The 21060-nt window shown below is 47.6% G+C and overlaps 1 protein-coding gene and 2 long non-coding RNA genes across 3 annotated transcripts in view; 2 read left to right on the top strand and 1 right to left on the bottom strand.

Moving 5' to 3' along the window:
* The window catches only part of LOC120385170, a 32436-nt gene extending 29344 nt beyond the window's left edge, over positions 1-3092 (top strand). The window contains exon 5 of the long non-coding RNA XR_005589321.1: positions 2573-3092. This is a non-coding gene — a long non-coding RNA (uncharacterized LOC120385170). The remainder of the gene's footprint in view (positions 1-2572) is intronic.
* LOC120385155 overlaps positions 1-21060 on the top strand; it is a 572769-nt gene that overhangs the window by 118299 nt on the left and 433410 nt on the right. The window lies entirely within an intron of this gene.
* Positions 721-5895, bottom strand: LOC120385178. Its single transcript, XR_005589332.1, has 5 exons — positions 5879-5895; positions 4923-4943; positions 3807-3827; positions 3660-3686; positions 721-849 (listed from the first exon to the last, which is right to left on the bottom strand). It is a non-coding gene; the product is annotated as an uncharacterized LOC120385178 (long non-coding RNA).

Here is a 21060-nt window from a genome sequence, read left to right as displayed (position 1 = left end):
GAAGCACTGGGAGGTAGGCAGAGGAGTGGGGACGCGGCGTGCTCAGGGCAGGAGGAGGAGGTGAGTTGGGTGGGGGGTGAAGGGAGCTTGGCTTCCGGTGGGTGCAGAGCACCCACTAATTTTTCCCTGTGGGTGCTCAAGCCCTGCGGCACCCACAGAGTCGGTGCCTATGCTCCCTACAACCCCCCCATGTCTCCCCAATCCCCCTCTCTAGAACCACAGCAGTGTGTTTTAAACCACCTGAGCTGTCCCCAGGACAACAACTAGTTCAGTCCATTTCTGGTCCAGAACCAGAGTGAACCCCAGTGGGATATTGCTACCTCCGCATCTCCAGGCCTCAGGGGCAGACTCTGAGCAGGACTCCAATCCCCACCCAGAAGAAGGGAAGGATTGTCTCCCCTGTGAAAGACGCTGACATGAAAGTAAAGATCAGGGTCTCATTACCAGTATCATAAAATGCCACCCACTCCGCTTCATAGTCCAGATAAACCCCAATCTTCCTAGGTCTCTCACTCAGGGGCATGGGAGTTTCTGGGGAGGTGAGAGCCCGGTACTGATCCCCACACCGCTCTACAGCCCAGATCCCCTGCTCAGGGTTAAATCTGATCCCTCCCTTCCTCCTCATAGACTCTCTGGCAACACCCACAGCCCCAAACCCTCCATCTCCCACCTCCACCTCCCAGTAATGTCTCCCTGAGCTGAACCTCTCCCAGCCCAGCAAACAGAAAGAATGGAATCGCTCTGGATTGTCCGGCACCTCCTGCCGTGCAATTCCACGCCTCACGCTTTTCCCATCCTCAGACACGATGAGCTGGGCATTTGCTGTGTTTGGATCCAGGGTCACATTCGCTGCAGTGGAAAGAGAGAATCATGATGCTAAAGGCAGAGCCAGAGGTGCAGGAATGAGGGACTGGCCCTCCCTCCCACTCCCACGGGCCTTGCCCCTGCCCCTTCTCCTCCCCCAAAGGCCCAGAAGCTGGAGCCTGACCGGGGAACCTGTGCAGCTGTGGGGAGCCGTGGAGGGAGGTGGGGGGCGAGAGCAGCCCCTGGCCCATGTCCCTGCCCCCCAGATGACCCCCCACCCAGGGCTGATGGAGGGTCTGTGGCTCTCCACAGCAGCTGCCCGGCTGTCTCTTACCATGGCCTGGTGGCAGCTCTTTGGCCCCCGAGGCCCTGTCCCCAGGCCAGGCTGGAAGCTGCATCTGGGTCAGGGTAAGAGCCATGCGGGCAGCCGTGGGGAGCTGCAGACCCTCCACCTGCCCTGGTGGGGACCCAGGGGATGAGGACATGGGCCAGGGGTAGGGTGACCAGATGTCCTGATTTTATAGGGACAGTCTCGATTTTTGGGTCTTTTTCTTATACAGGCTCCTATTACCCCCACCCCGTCCCAATTTTTCACATTTGCTGTCTGGTCACCCTAGCCAGGGGCTGCGCTCAACCCTCCTTCTGGAGCCGGCCCTGATCCCGTCATACCAACCCCTCCATAAACATATCAAGCTTAGCCTTGAAACCAGATATGTCTTTTGCCCCCACTACTCCCCTTGGAAGGCTGTTCCAGAACTTCACTCCTCTAATGGTTAGAAACCTTCGTCTAATTTCAAGTCTAAACTTCCTAGTGTCCAGTTTATATCCATTTGTTCTTGTGTCCACATTGGTACTAAGCTTAAATAATTCTTCTCCCTCTCTGATATTTATCCCTCTGATCTATTTATAAAGAGCAATCATATCTGCCCTCAGCAGAGTGCAGGACAGAGTCACAAACCCGAGCAGGAACAGGTCAGTAACACAAGCGAAAGGCCATCTGAGCCAGGTCTGAGATGCAGAATCTTTCCTCTCCTGCAGATGCCTCTCCCCAGAGAGGGGATCAGAGACCCAGGAACGCTGGGGAGCCCCAGCAGGTTTTATTCCCATTTCTTTTTCATGAACAGAACCCCTGCTGTGCTCCTCCTTCCTAATATTTAAAGTCAGGTCACACCATAGCATGGTTTGATATACCCCTAATTTCAGTTCCATGGGGAATAATGAAGGCCAGGTACAAAGGGCTACCAGCCAAGAGGCCAACTCTCTAGAGTGAGGCGAGCCACCAGAAAAGGGCGTTAGGACAGTCTGAAGAAGCAGAGAGAGATTTTAGCCCAAACAGTGGTTAAAGTGGAATAAAACACAATGGGTCGCTCTCACAACTAGAGTTGGTGACATTGTTAGGCCAAAACTTTTGTTGGTGAAAAATGCAGATTCAACAACACAAACATTTTCCAAATCCATGTCAATTTTGCCAAATTATTTGTTTAAGACAAATAAAAATATTCAAAAAAAATCAGAATATTTTGTTTTGACTTTTTAAAAATGAAATATTTTGATTTTTTTGGTTGGGAACAATATTTCATTTCAAAATTTCCCTTAATTTTATTTTTAAAAAAGCAAAAAAAAAAGTTTATAATGCTCAAAATAAAACATTTTGTTTAAATCATTTTTTTAACTTTCTAAAAATTTTCATTTCTGGTCTAACCCAAAACAAATTTGTCTTCATTTTTTTGAAATTGACAATGAACTGAAATATCCATTTTTCACCCAGGTCTCCTCACGACATTATCTAAGGAGGAAGGAGAAGATCATCTTCTGTTTTCAGCAGAGGAGAGGAAACTGCTATAGAATCCAACTTTAACAAAAACTGACAAAGTCGTCTTTTCCTCTGAAGACAAAACTCCCAGTATAGCCTGATCACTAGGATAGCTGACAATAAAAATTCCTATCAAATCGTACATCAGGAATAAGGAGGTCTGTGTGGAGAAGGGGATGTGTTCACTGCTTAAATTTGTGCCAGGGCACGCCAGCATTGCGCCCCGGCATCTCTAGGCTTGGCAGTTTGTAGACCTGGTACCTCTGGGCTTGCTTCATCAATTATGAATGTAGGAAAAACGCTTGAGCCCCGGAACCTCTTTCATTACACATTAAGCACTGGATGTATATAAGAGCAGACCCATAGAGCAGCAGGTGAAACCGGTGTGGGAAGTTTTGTGCATCTTTGGCTTCTTCTCCCAGAACTGTGCAAATAACTGATTTTTAGGTTTACACCAAAAATAAATAAAAAATAATAATTTTGGGTCAACCAAAAATCTTAAAATGTGTTTGTTTTGGGTTGAGTGGCATATATTGTTTGACCCAGTATCCTGTTTTCTGACAACTCCAGGTGCCCCAGAGGGAATGAACAGAACGGGCAATCATCAAGTGACCCATCCTCTGTCACCCATTCCCAGCTTCTGGCAAAAGAGAAACTAAGTGATTTGCCCAATGTCACACAGGAGAAGGGATCTGAACTGAGGCCTTCAGAATTCTAGGCTAACACGCTAGCCACTGGGCTGTCCTTCCCCTATGAATGTGCACAGAATAACATCAGGACAGCATCCCATTCAAGTACTACCTGAGCATGTATTATCCAGAAAAATATTAATTCACTTCTCTCCCTGTTCCCAAAGGAAGATTCCCCAGCAATACAACCCATTGGGGAACCACCTTCACCATTCACATTTCAACCAGAGAAACTATTGCATTATCTCCTATTTGTGTTTTGTGTTGTTTTAAACTATTTCTACAAAGAAAGGGAGCAAGGATCTCTCCAGAAAGTGAAATTTGGACATTAGCTAAATACAAACTTTACTTACTTGGACAAACTAGGGCTTTTCTCCATTCTGAAACCAAGCAAATCAAATGAAGGTGAGCACTCATGTGAATAAGTTCATTGTTAAGATGAATCTGATTAATAAAAAAGGATGCATTACAGAAAAAGGGAGGGGGAGAGAAACGCTTACCAAGTTCTCTTTGAAGTCCACCTAAATAATAATAATAGTAATAATAATTTAAAAAATCAGAAATAAAGATGTTATGGAAGAGCTTTTCTCCCAAGATTAAATTAAGCCCAACCCCTTCATCAAAACCATCTCATGCCAAGACTTTTTAAGGAGTCTTGGGGAATGATTCCCTTCCAAACCATGGATAAGGCACCTCTGAAATCTTCCAGTATCAATTATTCTAGCCCTACGTGGGGTTAAAGGCCACATCCTATACACAACCACTACACAGGGTGGGACGGGGTTGTAGGCAGTGAATTTATGTAATGTGATGATCACTGTAGACGAACTCCTTACCAACAGATAGTCTTGTATCTTTATCTTACTGTTAAATTGTTGTCTCCTATGTTACTATATTGTTGTATCTGATCTGGGACCCTAGTACAAAGTCAAGCCCTGCGTGTGTGTGTTGGAGTTGTTACTCGCAGCGTTCCAGTACATTTCTGTGATTCCACAGGAAGTACTACAATACCCCAGACTAGAGCTTGTCAAAACTCAGAACGTCTGTCACACAGTTTCATTAGGTGGCTGAGAATGTGGACCAGCATATCTATTCAATACTCTCAGTTTTAATCACTATCTCACAATCTTTTTGGTGACAAATCATTTGTTGTGTGTTCAGGGGCGGCTCTAGGATTTGCGCCGCCCCAAGCAGGGCGGCACGCCGTGGGGGGTGCTCTGGCGGTCGCCGGTCCCGCGGCTCCCGTGGACCTCCTGCAGATGTGCCTGCAGAGGGTCCACTGGTCCCGTGGCTCCGGTGGGCCTCCCGCAGGTATGCCTGCGGATGCTCGACTGGAGCCGCGGGACCAGCGGACCCTCCGCAGGCACGTCTGCGGGAGGTCCACCGGAGCCGCGGGACCAGTGCACCTTCCGTGGGCATGCCTGCGGGAGGTCCACCGGAGCCGCCTGCTGCCCTCCCGCAGGACGTCGCCCCAAGCGCGCGCTTGGCGCGCTGGGGTCTGGAGCCGGCCCTGTGTGTGTTTGAATTCAGCCTGCAGTTCCTGTCTGGGGAGAAAAGTAGATGGACAATGTCAGGAGAAGATGCAATCCACACAGAAATGAGAAAATATAACTTACTAATTTTTTCATTCAGTTCACCTTAAATAAAAAGAAAGGGAAAAGGCAATTAAAAATTCTCTTAGCATACATGGAAATGTATAGATCACTTTTCATTATAGTCATTCAGCTCACGTACATAGGCCTTGATTTATTTCAGTGGAAGTAATCACATACTTAAAGTTAACCATATGCAAGTGTGATGGCCGCCATCTTGGCTGATTCACCAGGGATTTAAGTGGGGACTTCCAGAGCTAAAAAAGACCAAATTGCTGTAGATTTAGCAACGGTCTGTAGCAGACTCATATTGTATGTAGAGCAGCATGCAGGCAGGCCTGTAACACATTCACCAGTGGGTTGTAAAGAGTGATGCTCGTACGCAATGTTAAGCATGTGAGTACTCCCATTGACTTCAGCAAGACCATCTGTGTGCTGAAAATGAAGCATACGTTTAAGAATGTGTCGGCTCAGGGCTCCAATATAATTTTAATAAGAATTACAGTTTTGCCGAGCAAGGTGTCTATAGGTCTGATTATTAATTGTTAGAGCTGGTGAGAAAATAGTCTGTGTTTGGGGAGGGCATGTGACAATTTGGTTGACATTTTCCCTGCCCCTTTTGGTCATTGGAAATAAAAATGATGATGAAAAATCAAAATTCAGAATACTTTGATTACTATTCCTCCCAGCCCATCACCCTTTGATTGCACTGGGAGTGGCATGTGTGCAAGGAATGAAAGGACAGACCGTAACATTATTATCAAAGTCTGTTTTTATTCTGACGTACCATTTTATAGACAACGATTTGTTACAAACACCCCAATCCTGCAAATGACCGAGCTGCTGTGCCATCTGAATAGCGGCCAAAGTTCGTGCATTTGATTTTCAAATTGACATTATTCCTTTAATTAAAAACAACAACAATTTAACTGTGTACAACTTCAACGGAGAGGTTAGATTGGGATAAAAATTGAACTTACTAATATTTTCAAGATGTGCCCTAAAATAAAGCAAACAGAAATAAATACAAACTATTTAAGAGTTTTTCAATGAACAAAGATTTATATTCTCCATTTTATATTGTCTAGATAATCGTTAATTACATTTCTGTCCATATTGTGGATTTTCTGGCTACAAGTGAAAATAAAAATTCAAAGGTTTACAGGTTTGAACTGTTTCTAGAAGTGGGGCCCCGTTCTGCTTCTGGGAGTCTGAGGTGTGCAGAGATTGCAAGAGTAGGCCCTAGAATGGTAACCACTAACACCACTTGAACAGTTAATATTCATTCGGTTCTATAACTCCGTCTTTAGCCTTTCTACTTTCCTTATCCTTAATATGGATTGGTTTAACTTTCTTCTAAACTGGGACATCTCTCCATTATACCCTTTCCTCCTTCTGGCTCCAGTGTTGCCTCTCTCTCTTCCAAGTTGTAGCCACTTCTGCTACCACTGACAACAGCCGAGCTCCATCCTCTTTGGAACCCTGCTTCAGGTACTTGAAGGCTGCTATCAAATCCCACCTCACTCTTCTCTTCTGCAGACTAAACAAGCCCAGTTCCTCAGCATCTCCTCATAGATCATGTGCCCCAGCCCTCGATCATTTTTGTTGCCCTCCGCTGGACTCTCTCCAATTTGTCCACATCCTTTCTATAGTGGGTCAGGGCAAAACTGGACACAGTACTCCAAATAACACTATCACAGCATCTGGAGGCTAATGCTGATATGGCTGAGGTAGGGGAGACATTTGTCATGCAGTCTAGAGCCTTCATGTCATGTGCGTGGTTCAAAAGAGCCAGGAAGCAGCTGACGTCTTCCCCAGCACAGGCAAGTCTCTAGCAGGATTTGAACTAGCCTGGCCAGCTTCTGCACAACCACTCTGCAGCCCACCGCAATGGGACCATGCAACAAATAAGGAGTGGGTGTGGCTAGAAAGCACTGCCGGCTGGTAACCTCTGGCTGGTGGACAAGATTTATATTAGCTGCAGCCAGGTGGTAGGGAGTAGAACAGCCCATAGGCTGCTGTAATCTAAAGCTGGGTGAATAACATGTTTTTCAGATCTCAGCAATTCCAAATAATTGGCGGGGAGTGGTGCATTTCAGCTTGAACCACAAAGATTTTTTATTGAGTTACTCTCAGTGAATAAAAAGCTCAGTAAAAAATTAGTTCCAGCTTGACCAAAATATTTTGTCTGACCTGAAATGAAATGTCTTGTTCTGATTTCAAGCATCTTCTTAAAAAAATAAAGGCATTTTCAAAACAAAAGTCACTTTGAATCAAAACTCAATGTTTCATTTTGAAAATGTGAAAACAAAACGTTTCAATTTCTTCAGATTTTTTACACCCAAACAATTTGGAAAATTCAACATGAATTCTCAAAACATTTTAATGTCACTGAATTTCCTTCCCCCCCCCTAAAAATAAAATTGGTTGAAAAATTCCACCCCTCTACTCTACTCTTCAGTAAGACTGGGGTCTGTGTAGAACTGGCCAGGGAGCCATTACTGACTTCTCTGCCCAGGTGCTGCTGCAACTCTCAGTCAGCATTCTGAGTCAGTACCCCTGACTTCTAGTCACTTAAACATTTTCTCACATTGCTTCTTTACATCAAATCATTCACTGTATGTCTAATCTAAAGCTGCAGGAGTTTTGAGGGTAGAAAAATAAAATGATGTTATAATGGAAAGTAACACCCTCCTGTCAAAGTTAGAATCAAGACTCACAATTTGTCAGACCACTCTGTTTTTATTAGCGCAGCGCTCCGCCAATAACATTCAGATAATGTGAGTGGCCATGCAAGACCCAAACAGTCTTATTTATACAGATAAAAGAGCGGGAATCAAACAAAGGGACAAAGGAGAAAAACAGCAAAATTCACCTGGGGCATAGCATGCATATCCTACTTCCTTACTAACTCCTATCGATCTAAGGCTAATGCTTCACCAATTGCCCTTAAACGGTGCAATTGTTCTATGTTAATGTCTGTTTTCCTGACACCTGGACTCCAGCATTCCAGCGATTTTCCTTAAAGGTACAGACAGCATTTCTTTAATCCTATCTATTTTTGTAATATAATTCATTCTACTTTCACCCTCCAAAAAAAGTTTCGACTGGGGGAAATATAACTTACTAATTTCTTCATGGAGTTCACCTAAAAAGAGAGAGAAAGAAATCCACATAAATAATTAGACGCTTGTAATATTTGATCCGAGTGCATCCAGATTTAGGCCTGATCCTGCAAACACTTATTCATGTGTAGTCGTCCCACTGAATTGCGTAAAGTTACATATTGGCTTAAGTCTTTGCAATATCTGGGTTCAATTGTTATTACATGGGATTTTTCTTTACTGCCTAAAACTTAGATGTTTCATTAGAAGAAAAATAGAACTTACTGATATTGTCAAGGTGTTTCCCTAAAATAAAACAAAAACAAATACAAATTATATCATTCATTTAATATTTTCATTTAAATTATTTAAGAACTTTAAGTGAATAAAAATTTCAAGGATTTTTTTTTCATTTTTAAATTAATTCCCAGTATCAAGATCGTCAGTACTAACATTTTCTTTCGTGTTGCATTACCCTTATGGATTCACTACACATACAGATCAATCCTTTCAAAGGTTGGCAGCTCTGAATTATTTGTAGGATTCAGGCCAATCCTGCTTCACAGACCCTAATCTCCTGTTGGCTTCACTGGTAATCGAGAGTGCAAAGACAGCAGGATCAAATCCTAAAATGCGAAGAGTTTGTTGATATGACTTGAGCCTTCAATATTTATTTGCTTTTCTAGCTAGGAGGGTGTGAAATCTCCATCACTGGAGGTTTTTAAGAACAGGTCAGACAAACACTGTCAGGGACGGTCTAGGTATGCTTCACCCACATGTACCAAGGCAGGATGGGGGGAAGTGGCAGGACTAGAAGACCTCTTGAGGTCCCTTCCAGTTCTGCATTTCTACAATTCTCTGGGTCTTTATCAGTGCTGTTGCTTTTACTATAAAGATTGATGGCAGTATTTTCCTAGCTCTGTTCCCACTGAAGTTAGTGGGAGTTTCACCACTGACTTCAGTAAGAGCAAATTTAGGCCAGTCCCAGGTGCTTTTGATAATGCCAATCTAATAGGTTTAGACTGTCCCTTGTATGCCACAACTCAATTACGTTATGGCCCAATTCAGGAAAGCACTTACATAAGAACATAAGAACGGCCGTACTGGGTCAGACCAAAGGTCCATCTAGCCCAGTATCCTGTCTACCGACAGTGGCCAATGCCAGGTGTCCCAGAGGGAGTGAACCTAACAGGAAATGATCAAGTGATCTCTCTCCTGCCATCCATCTCCATCCTCTGACGAACAGAGGCTAGGGACACCATTCTTTACCCATCCTGGCTAATAGCCATTAATGGACTTAACCTCTATGAATTTATCCAGTTCTCTCTTAAACCCTGTTATAGTCCTAGCCTTCACAACCTCCTCAGGTAAGGAGTTCCACAAGTTGACTGTGCGCTGCGTGAAGAAGAACTTCCTTTTATTTGTTTTAAACCTGCTGCCTATTAATTTCATTTGGTGACCCCTAGTTCTTGTATTATAGGAATAAGTAAATAACTTTTCCTTATCCACTTTCTCCACATCACTCATGATTTTATATACCTCTATCATACCCCCCTTAGTCTCCTCTTTTCCAAGCTGAAGAGTCCTAGCCTCTTTAATCTTTCCTCATATGGGACCCTCGCCAAACCCCTAATCATTTTAGTTGCCCTTTTCTGAACCTTTTCTAGCACTAGAATATCTTTTTTGAGATGAGGTGACCACATTTGTACACAGTATTCGAGATGTGGGCGTACCATGGATTTATATAAGGGCAATAATATATTCTCAGTCTTATTCTCTATCCCCTTTTTAATGATTCCTAACATCCTGTTTGCTTTTTTGACCACCTCTGCACACTGCGTGGACATCCTCAGAGAACTGTCCACGATGACTCCAAGATCTTTTTCCTGACTCGTTGTAGCTAAATTAGCCCCCATCATATTGTATGTATAGTTGGGGTTATTTTTTCCAATGTGCATTACTTTACATTTATCCACATTAAATTTCATTTGCCACTTTGTTGCCCAATCACTTAGTTTTGTGAGATCTTTTGGAAGTTCTTCACAGTCTGCTTTGGTCTTAACTGTCTTGAGCAGTTTAGTAAGCTTAAACACACTTAAGCATGTGTTTCAAGACTAAAGTTAAACACTTGCTTAGGTGCTATGCTGAATTGGGGCCTCGGCCTCTAATCACTTGGATGCTACAGCGAACAATAAAACAGCATCAGAGTTTCTGTTGGAAACTTTATTTCTGTTCCCTTTCATGTTTCTTCCATTGCCTTTTGGTGACCTTAGTGCATAGTGAACCTTGGGGAGGGAGGGGGACTGCGCTGGAGAACAGAGTTAAAATCCTTAATGTGAGATGACTATTTACAGAAGGGAAAATGAGGAAAAAGCTAACTTACCCATTTCTGCCTGCAATCTCCCTACGGAAAGAAGAAAAAGCAAACCAGATACAAATAGCTATAATGCCCTGCTCCTGTCCAGGTGCCTACAGATACAGTTTTCATTATAAGCACAAAATTATTCACGCGTATTATTGTATATGTTTCCCCTAAGGTTACATGTCAGAAATGTGTTAGATATGCCCAATTTTGCAAATCTTTATGCACAGGAAGAGCATTATTCACATGTGTAATCCTGTGTAGGGTCGGGCTCTTAAAATTATTTTAAAAGCATTACTATTTTGATGGGTGGAATATGTTTTTGTCTACTCACTTGTTACTGAATTTTTTTCCATTTTTTTGTGCATTCCAAACTCCTAACAACTACTCTGGGAGTTATACATGTGGAAAGAATGAAAAACTAGACCTTAAAATCACTAATACTTTACTAACAATTTGAGGATATGGCTTGTTTTTCTATTTTTCTTGTTAACAGAATAAGAGCTGTTAGCAGCTGTGTAACTCAGTGAATTGTTGACTTTTCTGATCAGTGGCCAAACTGACCATCGCCCCCCCCCACCCAACGTTTGTTGTTTCAGTTTGTTTTTTCCTTCACAAAATGAGGAATGAAAAAAACAAAACAGTTTGATTGAACAAACTGTTTTGAATATCAATTTGAATTGCTATTTTGAAACAAAATATCAATTCAGATTGACACTTTTGAAATGAAACATTGATTTGAATTCACATTTTTTAAACAAACCATTTTACCATTTCTGAATTCTTAAGTGTTTTCCATTGAAATTATTCAGTGAATTCAGCCCAAATTTGCAAATACTTTCAGGGCCCTGAAAAACATATTTCAGTGAATTTACAATCGCCCCCTCAAAAGTAGAAAAGAAAAGAAAAGAACCCCCCCCCCAGCCCAGCTGTACACCTTATGCCAAAGATTACACCTTGGGCAACACATTCCAGCATTTTTATAACAATAATTAATAATGATGTGGCTGAGGCAGAAGACTGGATTTTCTGCTACTCTGGGGGCCCCTTTGATGTCTAGACTAAAAAGCAATTGGATCTCCCATGCCGAAGGCTTCCCTGGTGTGATGGAGTCCCTAGCAGGCCCGGACCTGGTGTACTCAACTTCTCAACATTGTGCCTGGTGCTGTGATCTGAGCTTGGATTTTCCAGGTTTGAAGGGACCCAAGTTTCACTGACATTCAGTGGCAAGTGAGCGCCTAACTGCCTTAGGTGCTTTTGAAAATCCCAGACTTTAAATGTATTCACAGATCCTGGGGTGTCCTGCCATATCCCTACAGGTGAATTAAGCCTACAGTGCTCACTAGGGCTTTGTCTACACTACGCAGCTTTTAGCGACAGGACTGTCGGCAAAGCCCTGTCGCTAAAAGCTGGGCAGCGTAGCTGCTGTTTGGTAGCTCTTTGGCTGACAAAATATTTCCACTCCCAATGAGCAGCGTTCGCTCTCTCCTGCCAACAACGTGCTGTTCACACTGGCACCTGTTGTGGCAAAACGTTTGTCTTTCGGGGGGAAAGAGGGTTAACACCTCTGAACGACAACAGTTTTGTTGTTCAGTCGCCAGAGTAGACACAGCCTAGCATGCAACTCCACACAAACCATTGCATCAGAGGAGGTCATAACTTACTAATTTCTTCTTGGAGTTCACCTTGAAAACAAAGGGAAAGAACTAGATAAGTAAATGAAAGCCTATCCCGAGCTTTGTTTCATTGCATATGGCTCTCAAGCTCAGCGTTCATAAGCCCTCTAATTGATTACTTTGACCCCAATCCCTAACGGGCAGTTTACTGTAACCCCGCTGAGCGCCACGACTTCAACGGGACAACACCTTGAGAAGGAAGCTCAGTGTGTGTCTAAGTCTCTCTAGCCTGGGCACCGGAATGACTGTTGATGTCCAGGGGACAATGCCCAGCAGTGCAGATCGGGGTCTGCAGGGTCAGGGCCTCCGGTCGTATTTTCTTTGTAGAACAGGAAGAGCAGATCTACACAGGGGTGAGCTGGAGCCGGTTCGCACCGGTTCACACGAACCGGTTGTTAAATTTAGAAGCGGTTTTAGAACCGCTTGTTAAGTGGCGTCCCTGCGAGGGAAGCTTTGATGGGCTCTGGCCGGGAAGGGTGTAATTCCTCCTCCCGGACGCCGGGGGGCGCCATGCTGCGCTGCGGGAGGCATGTGAGCTGCCTCCTGGCCCTGTTGCTGCTGCTCCTCGGAGCTCTGGCCCTGGGGCTCCTCCTGCTGCCTGGTGGGTGCCTGGCTGCCTCCTGCTGCTCAGGCTGCTCCCACCCCCGTGTGAGTGTCTGCACCCCGCCCCGGCTCCCGCTGCCAGCCCCCCCAGCGGCAGCCCGGCCCTGCCCCTGCCTGCCCCCTGCCCTGCCACCCTGCACCCCCCCCTGCCACCCCCATTGCACCCCCAGCCTGCCCCACCAGCCCGGCCACCCCCATTGCACTCCCTGCCTGCACCCCCTGCCCTGCCACCCCCCATTGCACCCCCTGCCTGCACCCCCAGCCCTGCCACCCCCCATTGCACCCCCGGCCTGCACCCCCTGCCCTGCCACCCCCCCTTGCACCCCCTGCCTGCACCCCCTGCCCTGCCACCCCCCATTGCACCCCTGCCTGCACCCCCTTCCCTGCCACCCCCATTGCACCCCTGCCTGCACCCCCTGCCCTGCCACCCCCCCTTGCACCCCCTGCCTGCACCCCCTGCCCTGCCACCCCCCATTGCACCCCCTGCCTGCACCCCCTGCCCTGCCACCCCCCATTGCACCCCCTGTCTGCACCCCCTGCCCTGCCACCCCCCATTGCACCCCCTGCCTGCACCCCCTGCCCTGCCACCCCCCATTGCACCCCCTGCCTGCACCCCCTGCCCTGCCACCCCCCATTGCACCCCCTGCCTGCACCCCCTGCCCTGCCACCCCCCATTGCACCCCCTGCCTGCACCCCCTGCCCTGCCACCCCCATTGCACCCCCTGCCTGCACCCCCTGCCCTGCCACCCCCCATTGCACCCTCTGCCTGCCCCCCTGCTCTGCCAACCCGCAATTCACCCCCTGCCTGCACCCCCTGCCTGCCCCCCCGCATTGCACCCCCTGCCTGCACCCCCTGCCCTGCCACCCCATTGCACCCCTGCCTGCACCCCTGCCCTGCCACCCCCATTGCACCCCTGCCTGCACCCCTGCCCTGCCACCCCATTGCACCCCCTGCCTGCACCCCTGCCCTGCCACCCCCATTGCACCCCTGCCTGCACCCCTGCCCTGCCACCCCCATTGCACCCCCTGCCTGCACCCCCTGCCCTGCCACCCCCATTGCACCCCTGCCTGCACCCCTGCCCTGCCACCCCCATTGCACCCCCTGCCTGCACCCCCTGCCCTGTCACCCCCATTGCACCCCCTGCCTGCACCCCCTGCCCTGCCACCCCCATTGCACCCCTGCCTGCACCCCTGCCCTGCCACCCCCATTGCACCCCTGCCTGCACCCCTGCCCTGCCACCCCATTGCACCCCTGCCTGCACCCCTGCCCTGCCACCCCATTGCACCCCTGCCCTGCCACCCCCATTGCACCCCCTGCCTGCACCCCTGCCCTGCCACCCCCCATTGCACCCCTGCCTGCACCCCTGCCCTGCCACCCCCATTGCACCCCTGCCTGCACCCCTGCCCTGCCACCCCATTGCACCCCTGCCTGCACCCCTGCCCTGCCACCCCATTGCACCCCTGCCTGCACCCCTGCCCTGCCACCCCCCATTGCACCCCTGCCTGCACCCCTGCCCTGCCACCCCATTGCACCCCTGCCTGCACCCCTGCCCTGCCACCCCATTGCACCCCCTGCCTGCACCCCTGCCCTGCCACCCCCATTGCACCCCTGCCTGCACCCCTGCCCTGCCACCCCCGCATTGCACCCCCTGCCTGCACCCCCTGCCCTGCCACCCGCCCATTGCACCCCCTGCCTGCACCCCTTGCCCACAGCCAGCCCCTGCCCACAGCCAGCCCCTGCCATCTGTCCTGCCACAGCCCCTGCCATCCCTCCTGCCCCCTGCCACAGTCCCTGCCTGCAGCCAGCCCCTGCCCACAGCCCCTGCCACCCCTCCGCCCCCTGCCCGCAGCCCCTGTCCGCAGCCAGCCCCAGCCCCTGCCCACAGCCCCTGCCACCCCCCTGACCCCTGCCACAGCCCCTTTCCCCGCCACAGCCTGTCTGCACCACCTGCCCCCAGCCAGCCCCTGTCTGCACCACTTGCCCACAGCCAGCTCCTGTTGCAGCCAGCCCATGTCACACTCCCTGCCTCCAGCTAGCCCTGCCCCACGCCCCTGTCTGCAGCCAGCCCCACGTCCACTGGTGCCCTGCAGTTCTCAGGGCACTAACCCTGCACACCTGCTTCAATGAGGGGGGCAGGGAGCAGCTGGGACCCACACATGTGCACACCCTAGGGTGACCAGACAGCAAGTGTGAAAAATCGGGACGGGGTGAGGAGTAATAGGAGCCTAGATAAGAAAAAGACCCAAAATTGAGACTGTCCCTATAAATTTGGGACATCTGGTCACCCTAGCAGACCCCCAGGGAGTGGCGGGGACCCACACATGTGAAAAGGAGCTCATTTCTAGTTCAGGCCCATCTTTTTAAAAAAGAACTTTAGGTCGGGTTAACATACATCCGTATTTTCCCAGAGATGTCAGGCATTTAGGTTCTTAAATCGCTGTCTGGGTGGCAAATTTTAATAATTCCTCCCGGGAGAATACGGACGTATGGTAACCCTATTGGTACAAAAAATACATACTGTGGCACATCCCTTAAATCAGAACTTTTTATAGAGAACCGGTTATTAAGATTTTAGCAGCTCATCACTGGATCTACACCACAGGCGCCTGTTGGCATAGCTATGTCAGCCAGGAGCGGGGGAGACGGAGGCGCCGACTTCCCAAATTCCCTGGGTTGCTGGACCCCTGCTCTGCCCCAGGCTCCCCCCCCGCCCCAAATCCCCACTCCTGTCCTGCCTCGTCCCACCCCCACTCCACCCCATCTCTTCCCACCCCATTCTGCCCCCTCCCCCGCCTCTTCCTGTCTCTGCTCCACCCCCCGCCCCAGCACCTCCTGCATGCCACTGAACAGCTGATTGCAGCAGGTGGGAGGCACTGGGGAAGGGAGGAGCTGACTGGCAGAGCTGCCGGTGGGTGCTGAGCACCCACTGGTTTTCCCACAGGTGCTCCAGCCCCGGGCACCCATGGAGTTGGCAGCTGTGTGGGGAGGTGGGGGCGATAAGTGACTCCTACATTTGGGAGGCTAAGCCTGAGCACTGGAAGCTCCTACAAGTGGGAGGGCCACCGGTGCCTGGACTGTGGCCACGATCCCTGCCCCACCTGAGGCCAGCCCTGCTCAGCCTCCTCCCCCTGAGGCCCTGCCTATACCCCACCCCCACACCACCCCACCCCCCATCCAGCTCGGCCCCCACCCCCCAGGGGTCCCCCCCCCCCCACCCACCCCCGGGGGGGCGCTGCCACCCCGGCCGCGGCCCCCACCCCCAAGGGCCCCCCTCCTGGCCGCAGTGCCGCTGTCTCGCTGGGGGAGAAGTGTCACAAGACAGTAGCGGGGAAACAGGGAAGGGGGAGGAGAAGGGGCAGAGACATGTGAGAGGCAGGTGTGGGGGTGCCGGGGAAGGGACAGAGAAGCATGAGAGGCAGGTGGGGGCCGTGGGGGCCGTGGTGAAGAGTTAGGGTTATCATGAGTCTAGGCTAGTTAGTGCTGCTTTAACCCCCAGCTCCTGGGAGCATGTGACTAGCTGAGACTCTTGCCTGTCAGTTTCTAAAATAAGGAAGTTTCTAGCCCTGGTGGCTGAAGTGAAAACCTTGAAATTGTTCCCCAAGCTTCAGATTTATGAGCTTTAAAACAGGCTCGCTCAGTGGTTTGAGCATTGGCCTGCTAAACCCAGGAGTGTGAGTTCAGCCCTTGAGGGGGCCATTTAGGGAACTGGGGCAAAAATCTGTCTGGGGATCGGTCCTGCTTTGAGCAGGGGGTTGGACTAGATACCTCCTGAGGTCCCTTCCAACCCTGAGATTCTATGAGAACAAACAAAACCTACATTTCCTTGATTTATTTATTTTGTTTGTGAGCTTTTGGGTGTCACTCTGGTTTCATTCTCAAGATTTTCTGCTAGACTAGATTTTATTTTAGTGAAAACTGCTCTTCTCATCCAAGCACGGCAGGCTGAGAGCTGGGGCTCTTAGAAAACAATTGGGATAAAATGGAAAGAGCTGGGGACAAGGCCAGTGTGGAAAGGCCGGCACTGCTGACTCTCCAAGGTAGGTAGAAAGCCTCTGTCCTCATAGTATCTGAGCACTTACTTCACAACAGCTGTATGAGGCAGAGAAGGGCTGTTATCCCCTTTTTATACAGATGAAGACAGTGAGGCACAAAGCGAATAAGGATTGGCTTAAAGTCCACAGAAAAAGCTTGACAGAGCAAGGAACAGAACTTTCTCTCTTCTCTCACTACCACCTTAACTCCCCCACCCCGACAGTAGGCCAGACATATGCACTCTGGGGTGGAAATAGTGGACAAGAATTGATTACATGAAGTGAAAAACATGATTTTTCAGGCCTATTCTAAAATACACAGGATATCTCTGAATGCACATCACTGCCTCTACTCAGCAATCTGGAGAATTGGTCTGAAATCAACACTAGGACATTCAGCAGAGACAAGTGCAACGTACAACACTTTGGAAGGAAAAATCAAACACACGTATACAAAATGGACAATAACCGGTAAAACAGTAGCACTGCTGAAGAGGATCTGGGAATTATCATGGATCGAAACCGGCATGTGAGCCAGCAGTGCACTGCAGTTGCTAAAGGGCTAATAGCATCCTGGGGTGTGTTGGCCAGATTGTTATATAAGACACTCGAGATAATTGTCCCAGTCCATATTGTACTAGCGAGGCCTCAGCTTTAGGAGAGAGAGCCACATAAATAAGAAGAAAACAAAGAAAGAAGAAGTGGGACCACTAAACAATGAGGATGGAATGGAGGTTAAGGATAATCTAGGCATGGCCCATTATCTAAACAAATACTTTGCCTCAGTCTTTAATGAGGCTAATGAGAGCTTAGGGATAATGGTAGGATGACAAACGGGAATGAGGATATGGAGGTAGATATTACCATATCCGAGGTAGAAGCCAAACTCGAACAGTTTAATGGGACAAAATCGGAGGCCCAGATAATCTTCATCCAAGAATATTAAAGGAACTGGCTCATGAAATTGCAAGCCCATTAGCAAGAATTTTTAATGAATCAGTAAACTTGGGGGTTGTACCGTATGACTGGAGAATTGCTAACATAGTTTCTATTTTTAAGAAGGGAAAAAGGTGATCCGAGTAACTATAGTCCTGTTAGTTTGACATCTGTAGTATGTAAGGTCTTGGAAAATTTTTTGAAGGAGAAAATAGTTAAGGACATTGAGGTCAATGGTAATTGGGACAAAATACACCATGGTTTTACAAAAGGTAGATCGTGCCAAACCAACCTGATCTCCTTCTTTGAGAAGGTAACAGATTTTTTAGATAAAGGAAACGCAGTGGATCTAATTTACCTCGATTTCAGTAAGGCATTTGATACGGTTCCACGTGGGGGAATTATTAGCTAGATTGGAAAAGATGGGGATCAATATGAAAATTGAAAGATGGATAAGGAACTGGTTAAAGGGGAGACTACAACGGGTCGTACTGAAAGGTGAACTGTCAGGCTGGAAGGAGGTTACTAGTGGAGTTCCTCAGGGATCGGTTTTGGGACCAATCTTATTTAATCTTTTTATTACTGACCTTGGCACAAAAAGTGGGAATGTGCTAATAAAGTTTGCGGATGACACAAAGCTGGGAGGTATTGCCAATACAGAGAAGGACCGGAATATCCTACAGGAAGATCTGGATAACCTTGTAAACTGGAATAATAGTAATAGGATGAAATTTAATAGTGAAAAGTGCAAGGTCATGCATTTAGGGATTAATAACAAGAATTTTGGTTATAAATTGGGGACACATCAGTTGGAAGTAACAGAGAAGGAGGAGGACCTTGGAGTATTGGTTGATCATATGATGACAATGAGCCACCAATGTGATACGGCCGTTAAAAAAGCTAATGCAGTTTTAGGATGCATCAGGCACAGTATTTCCAGCAAAGATAAGTAGGTATTAGTACCGTTATACAAGGCACTGGTGAGACCTCATCTGGAATACTGTGTGCAGTTCGGGTCTCCCATGTTTAAGAAGGATGAATTCAAACTGGAACAAGTACAGAGAAGGGCTACTAGGATGAGCCGAGGAATGGAAAACCTTGGCTTGTTTAGCCTAACCAAAAGAAGGCTGAGGGGGGTGTGACGTTATGAGTATAATATACTATCTCATTGAAAGGTGTCAAGTATCAGAGGGGTAGCCGTGTTAGTCTGGATCTGTAAAAGCAACAAAGAATCCTGTGGCACCTTATAGACTAACAGACGTTTTGCAGCATGAGCTTTCGTGGGTGAATACCCACTTCTTTGCATCCGAAGAAGTGGGTATTCACCACAAGCTCATGCTGCAAAACGTCTGTTAGTCTATAGGTGCCACAGGATTCTTTGTTGCTTATTGAAAGGTGACAGGGCCAGAAAGAGTTCATGAACTCATAGACTGACCTGACCCATGGGTGAACCTTGAGGACTGGTTAGGAAGATCTGTAAATGACTAGAGCTTTGAAATGCAAGTCTGCATTGTTAGAGGTAGAAGGGGAGATGTTTGCTCAGGTCTTGTGATGGCAGCAAACAAGTCTTGTCCATTGCTAGAGTTTTAATTCAAAGATCAAAAAAGGAATATTAACATTTATGATGATACTTGAGTGAAATAGTATTATTGTCTATGTGTCTCTTTGAAGGTTGTGCTAACCTGTATCTAAACTGTTTAATGGACAAATTACTCTGTGCTAATTGCCAGGATGTTTGGGAGAAGGAGTTAAGCCTATTGTTTTCTCAGGCCGAAAGGCTGCTGGAAATGTATAAGAAGCCTGGGACACGATCCTTCTTCATCTCAGATCTGCTTTGGGTTTCAAGAGGAAACCTTAAGCCACAAGGATTGAGATCCCCAGTCATTGACTGGAGCCACCCTGAATATGAAAATTGGACTGTAACCTATGGACTATTTCTAAAAGGACTTTTGGCAACTACAAGCTCACCTCTACTATGTATCTGAACCTCAAGAATTGAATTCAAGTCTGTCTGTGTATTGATCTTTTAACCAACACTCTCTCTCTTTTCTTTTTTAATAAATTTTAGCTTAGTTAATAAGAATTGGCTATAGCGTGTATTTTGGATAAGATCTAAGTTATAATTGGACCTGGGTGTGTGGCTGATCCTTTGGGATTGGAAGAACCTTTTCTTTTATATGATGAAGTAAGATTCTCAGGAATCATCATCATATCTGACAGGTGTGTCTGGACGGAGGCCTGAGGCTGGGCACTTTAAGGGAACTGCGGGGTTTGGACTTCTAAGTGACCAGTGAGGTACTAGAGAAGCTGTTTTGTGCTGGTTGGTAAATCTAAGTATTGAAATAACCACCAGCGTTTGGGGTTTGTCTGCCCCGTTTGGTTTGCAGTTCACCCTGATTGAGTGACCTCAGCTGGCTCCCACGGGCAGCACTGTCACAGGGGGATATGATTGCTCTTTATAAATATATCAGAGGGATAAATATTAGGGAGGGAGAGGAATTATTTAAGATTAGTACCAATGTGGACACAAGAACAAATGGATATAAACTGGACACTAGGAAGTTTAGACTTGAAATTAGATGAAGGTTTCTAACCATTAGAAGAGTGAAGTTCTGGAACAGCCTTCCAAGGGGAGTAGTGGGGGCAAAAGACATATCTGGCTTTAAGACTAAGCTTGATAAGTTTACGGAGGGGATGGTATGATGGGATAGCCTAATTTTGGCAATTAATTTGGCAATTGATCTTTGATTATCAGCAGGTAAGTATGCCCAGTGGTCTGTGATGGGATGTTAGATGGGGTGGGATCTGAGTTACTACAGAGTATTCGTTCCTGGGTGCTGGCTGGTGAGTCTTGCCCACAGGCTCAGGGTTTAACTGATCGCCATATTTGGGGTCGGGAAGGAATTTTCCTCCAGGGCAGATTGGCAGAGGCCCTGGAGGTTTTTCGCCTTCCTCTGCAGCGTGGGGCACAGGTCACTTGCTGGAGGATTCTCTGCAGCTTGAGGTCTTCAAACCACGATTGGAGGACTTCAATAACTCAGGCATAGGTTAGGGGTTTGTTACAGGAGTGGGTGGGTGAGATTCTGTGGCCTGCATTGTGCAGGAGGTCAGACTAGATGATCGTAATGGTCCCTTCTGACGTTAAAGTCTATGAGTCTCTGAGGTGGACAAATTGGAGACAGTCCAGAGGAGAGCAACAAAAAAGATGGTAAAAGGTTTAGAAAAGCTGACAGTGGAGAAGTTAAAAACTGGCCATGTTTAGTCCTGAGAAAAGACTGATAAGGGACCTGATAAAAGTCTTCAAATCTGCTCAGGGCTGTTATAAAGAGGACTGTGATCAATTGTTCTCCATGTCCATTGAGGGCAGAACAAGAAGTAATCAGCTTAATCTGTAGCAAGGGATCTTTAGGTTAGATATTGGGGGGAAAAGCTGTCCAATGATAAGGGTC

The sequence above is a fragment of the Mauremys reevesii genome, linkage group 17 (genome assembly GCF_016161935.1).
Source record: "Mauremys reevesii isolate NIE-2019 linkage group 17, ASM1616193v1, whole genome shotgun sequence".
Lineage (NCBI taxonomy): Eukaryota > Metazoa > Chordata > Testudines > Geoemydidae > Mauremys > Mauremys reevesii.
This window is presented reverse-complemented; position numbering and strand designations above follow the sequence as displayed.